Here is a 5625-nt window from a genome sequence, read left to right as displayed (position 1 = left end):
TGACTTACTTAAGGGATTGCTTTCCAATTATGGTTCCTTCCATCCTATTTCTTCTTCCTTTTTTTTTTTTTTTGTTTATTTAGAGATGCCCTTTCCGTATTTCTTTTTTTTTTTTTGTCTTTTTGCCTTTTCTAGGGCTGCTCCCGTGGCATATGGAGATTCCCAGGCTAGGGGTCCAATCAGAGCTGTAGCTGCCAGCCTACGCCAGAGCCACAGCAACACGGGATCCGAGCTGCATCTGCAACCTACACCACAGCTCACGGCAATGCCGGATCCTTAACCCACTGAGCAAGGCCAGGGATCGAACCTGCAACCTCATGGTTCCTAGTCAGATTTGTTAACCACTGCACCAAAACGGGAACTCCTCCGTATTTCTATTTGAATGGGTTTAGTATTGCTGTAGTCTTTCAGCTTTTGTTTGCTGGAGAAATTCTGTATTTTCCCTTCTATTTTAAATGATATTCTTGCTGGATAGAGTATGCTAGGTTGCAGATTTTTTTCCTTTCAGCCCTTGAAATCTATCTTGCCACTCTGTTCTGGCCTGTAGGGTTTCTACAGAGAAAAATAGCTGATAGCCTTATGGCTTTGCTTATCATTAATGCTTTGCTTTTCTCTTGCTGCCTTTAGAATCCTCTCTTGATCTTTAACTTTTGCCATTTTTCTTATGTTTTGGCGTGGGCCTGTTTGAGTTCACCTTGTTTGGGGCCCTCTGTACTTCCTGTATCTTCATATCAGTTTCCTTTAGATTTGGAAAGTTTTCAGACATCATTTCTTCAAACACATTTTCAATCCCCCCTTTTTTTCTTCTCCTTCTAGAATTCCTATTATTTGTAGATTGGCCTGCTTTATATTATCCCACAGATATCTTATATTGCTTTCATGTTTTTTCATTTGGTTTCCTGTCTGCTGTCCTGATTGGGTGATTTCCATTATTCTGTCTTCCAAGTCACTAATTTCTCTGCATCATTCATTCTGCTTTTTAGTGCCTTTAGCTCAGTTTGCATCTCTGCACATGAATTTTCTAGTTTTTCATGGCTCCTTCTTATATTTTCTAGTTCCTTTCTAAAGGAATCTGCATTACTATTCATATCCTCTCTTAATTCCTTGATCAGCATTAATTCCTTCAGTATTTTCACTATCTCCCTTTTGAACTCAATGTCTGTCAGACTTCAGAGGTCTGTTTCATTGTTGACTTCTTTAGGTGAATTCCTCTTTTCCTTTAACTGGGATTGGTTTCTGAGCGTCTTCATCTTGCTTATGTTTTTCTTTGTCTGTGAGTTTAGGGAAGCCAAACTGTAGTCTTGCAAGGCTACTTCTATGTATTCTTTTTTTGTGGGGGGGAGGGTGGCTATTTTTGGTGTGCGAGTTTGAATAGTTTCTGTCTCTTTCTTTGGTGTGAGCAGACTGTTATTTCCAGGACACTCAGTGTGTTTTCAGGGAGAAGGAGGAAGTGGGTAGGGCCAGCAGTCAGTGCCTGGTCATTGGGTTCAAAACAGCAGCAAGGACCTGCAGGAATGTGGTACAGGCTACTCATAGTTGCAGGGTCCGAGTAAGTGGTAATGAGCTCTAGGCAGATCTACGAGGAGTCCAGAGCATTTGGCAGTAGCAGCAGCAGTGTTCAATTGCAATGCCCTCCTCTGAGGTGATTGGAACCACAGGTGAGGTGGTGCTTGTTCAGGGACCCCTAGTGGGAGCGGGCCATGACTGCCTCTGGAGTCAGAGATAACTGTGGTGGTTTGCCCCCACCACATGCAGACCATACAAGAAGCACCCTGTTCTGCCTATCCCCCACAGGAGGTGCTGCGCCAGCTGCTCCTAGTTGTAGGGTCTTGGGAAGGGACAGATGACCATCTCTGGGTGCTGCCCAGAGCATTTGGCAATGGCAGCTGCAGGGCAGGTGTGTTCCCAGGGGAGTGAGAGCAAAAGTGTATGGTGCTTGGGTGCAGTGCCCTCTTCTTTTTGCCAACCCCTGAGGTGACTGCAGGTGGAGCCCACTCACATGTCCCCAGTGGTGGCAGGCCATGCTTCTCTCTGGCCTCTGAGGCAACCGCTGAGGCCTGTCCCTGCTGCCTGTAGATGGTGCAAGAGGCACCACACAGCACTCAGCCCCCTGATGCTCTTAGGCCACACAAGAGGTGCCTGACCACTGGCAGCCTGCAGAAGAAGTGCCCAGTCTCCCTTCGAGGAGCAAGAGGCTTCTCACCGCCTGCTGGGAACCTGCACAGAGCCACCTGGTCCTCTGAGCCTGGGGCATGGGCAGCTCTGGTGCCTGGAGCTTCCTTTGGGTCCACCCATGCCCCTCCCTTCCCCAGCAATGGTGCCTGGCCTCTCGTGTGGGTTGGCCCTTCTCCTGGATTCCCTCTGCCCTGGCATTCCTCTCCTCAGCCTGTGCTGCACAGCTGCTTAGCCCCTCAGGCTGTCCCCACATGCCAGCCTCAGTCCTCTCCCCAGGACTCCCCTCTGGAGCCAGAGTCTCAGCACCCAGCCCCTGTCTGCGCATCTCTGGCTGGGGTGTCCCGGCCAGTGGTTCAGATGCAGCTCTCACTCTGCTTTGCCTTCCTCAGTCCAGCTGCTGTGCTTTTCGTGGTGACTTTGAGATTCCTCCATCTCAGCTTATCTCCCTGTCAGTTAGCTGCCTTCCCAGGAGGTGGGATCCTTTTCTCCTTCAGAGCTCCCTCTCAGGAATGCTAGTCCCGCCCTGATTCCTTTACCCTCTCTTTTTGTCTTTGGTTCTTCCCAGTTCTCTCAAGAGTTGCCCTTTTTGGAGGTTTAGGTTCCTCTGCCAGCAGGCAGTGGATGTTCTGTGCGAGTCATTGTACGTGCAGATGTGTTTTTCTGATGTGTTTGTGGGAGAGGGTGAGCGTGTCCTCTTATGCTTCTGCTGTCTTGCTCCAACACTGGATCCTTAACCCTCTGTGATGGAACGTGCCTCCCAGGGGTCCCAAGGCGCCACCGATCCCTTTGCACCCCAGTGTGAACTCCTTGTTCTTTTGGATGCAGTGGTGAATAGGGTTGTTTTCGTTCTTTTCCTGATGGTTCAGTATGAATGTTTAGAAATGCAGTGCCAGGAGTTCCCATCGTGTTTCAGCAGAAATGAATCTGACTAGCACCCATGAGGACAAAGGTTTGATCCCTGGCTTCACTCAGTGGGTTAAGGACCCCATGTTGCCATGAGCTGTGGTGTCAGTCACAGACTCGGCTCGGATCCTGCATTGCTGTGGCTCTGGTGTAGGCTGGCAGCTACAGCTCCAATTAGACCCCTAACTTGGGAACCTCCACATGCCAAGGATACTGCCCTAAAAAGACACACACAAAAAAAGGCAAGGCTCACAGATTTCAGCGAGTGGGGTGGTTTCGAGTGGGGAGAGAGCCCTGGGAGACCTTGAGATAGGCTTATCCCCACCTGCAGTGCTTCTCAGTGTACTGAGAGGGAGAGGGTTAAGGAAGTCATGCTGGCAAATGCCCCAAGGCCAGTGGGGACAGGGGGTCTGTATTAGGAAACAGTAGGAAAAGTGGAGCATTGGTCTCAGAGCACATGGCCACCAGATGGTGCCAGACACAAGTAGAGTCCCTCTGCAGCTCCCTGGCTGTGCCTTCAGGCTCAGAGATGGGGTTGGAGACAGGTGGGTTGAACCTCATGGAAGTGCCCAGGGCCTTGCACCTGGGTACATGCAGCCTCTGATACTCTGGCCCTCTTTGCCTCAACTCAGAGAGGGGACATAGTTCCCCTTTCACACCTGTGGTTCCATTCCTGTCTGGTTGGGCAGCCCAGTGCCTAGAGAGTTGGACAGGCTATCAGGGGGCTCTGAGGGCCCTTTGATGACTTGGAGGCAGCATTCTTGGTCCAGATGTACCTGGCTTGAATCCTGGAGGTGCAACTTCCTAGAATCAGGCTGGCATGGAATTTGGCTTCTGGTCATGAGCACAGTGTGTCCACGTGGTGGTATTTTGGGGGCAGGCTGTGCTCATCCCTGTGCCCTTTCTCTCCAGAGAGCTCCACACTCGCCTTCTTCCTTCTCCGTCTGAGCCTCTTCCTCCTCTGTGGCACCCTCGTTAGAAGGAAGCTACCTGAATCCAGGTCATGTGGATACAAGCTGGGTGGTCCTTGATTTGTCTGGATCTCAGGTCTGAAGGGTGCTGATGACTCAAAGCCTGCTCACTTGATTTAAAAAGAGGGGTTGCTGATTTCAGGGCATAGGGTGGTGTCGGGTTGGGTGAGAGGCCCAGCCAACTTTGCAACTGGTATTCATTTTGGGGCACTGAGAGGAGCAGGTAACTCACGCTGGCAGGTGCCCAAGGCCAGTGCAGACCAAGGTTCTGCTGTGGGAGGCGGAGGGAACTCTGCACGTCCAGTCTCTGTTGATCTTGGAGCCTGGGGGTCTATCACTGTACTTCGCACCTTATTGGAGTTTCCTTTCCCTTTGGCCAACAGCTCTTCTTTTAGCTCTCAGCCATGCTTCCTGGCTTGACCTGACTGCATTAGAGCAGTCCATGCTAGGAGTATCCTGCTGATAGCTGTCTGGTTCCCAGAACATGAAAGGCAGGTGTCTTGGTTCCCTTCTTGGGGCTCTTCAAGCAGCATGGTTGGGAGCACATCTTTTTGGATGGACTGCATCCCCTTCAGATGCTGGGTGAGTGTCTGTGGAAATCTGGGGGAGAACCTGACCTGATCGGCCCAGCAGGGACCCCAGGAGCTGCAGGCCCCTCAACCCCTCTGCCAACTTCAGAATGGCTTCCCCAGGGGAGATGCTTCACCAGGACGAAAAACACCTTGAGATAGCTCAGACTTGTGACAGCTTTGGTCACTAGGGGTGACTTGAGCCCGATGCTAAGGCCACTATGTCAACTGCCTCTCTTCCCTCTCTTTCTCTCTGAATTTTTGGTGTCTTTCTCTCACTCTTGTTTCCACTTTCTCCCCATTTTATGCTCAGCCCTCTCTCTCTCTCCCTGTCTGTCTTCCTTTTGGTCTCTGTCTCCTCTGTTTTTGTTGCTGGTGGACGGTGGAAAAAGCCTCCTCTTTTTGTGGTCGCCCAGTAGAAGCACTGGAGCATGGGGGTAGGTGGGGTTGGGGCCGGGATGTGCATTACAACCTGGGGAAGTGTGCAAAGTCTGTTCCCAGGGGTGAACCCAGTTTGGCCATCCCACGTCCTATCTGAATGACCAGGACTCAGCTTCCCACTAGGAGCATCTTTAGACACGGAAAGCCAGGAAGCCCAGGAGAGCCCGAGGGGTTTGAGAAGCCAAGGCAAAGACAGCTGGTCTTTCCCTCTCTTTCTTTGTTGTTTCAGGTGCAACCCTGATCATGCAGAACCCAGAGTCCTACAAGGCAGGGAGAGCAGAGCACGACGATGCGTGGACAATGGAAAGGTGTGACAACGCATTCTGGGGAGGGGAAAAGTGTTAACCTTGGGATTCACTCTCAGATTTTGGAATAGAGAAAATACTCTTGCCACCCAATTCTGCAGCACCACATCTTCCTTCTGTGGACAAAGAAATGTTTCTCTTGGCCTTTGCCGAAAAATCTGCACGTTCATGCCTTCTCTCATGTTTCCTATCTCTGCCTTCCATACTTGGGTATGCCATTCTTTATCCTCCCAAGGGATCCATTAACACAAAACACACTTG

This window comes from Sus scrofa, chromosome 10 (assembly GCF_054392235.1).
Source record: "Sus scrofa isolate SSC_HxYL_T2T_F1_AM1 chromosome 10, Sscrofa_HxYL_maternal_Yorkshire_Landrace_v2.0, whole genome shotgun sequence".
In the NCBI taxonomy this organism is placed as follows: Eukaryota; Metazoa; Chordata; class Mammalia; order Artiodactyla; family Suidae; genus Sus; species Sus scrofa.
This window is presented reverse-complemented; position numbering follows the sequence as displayed.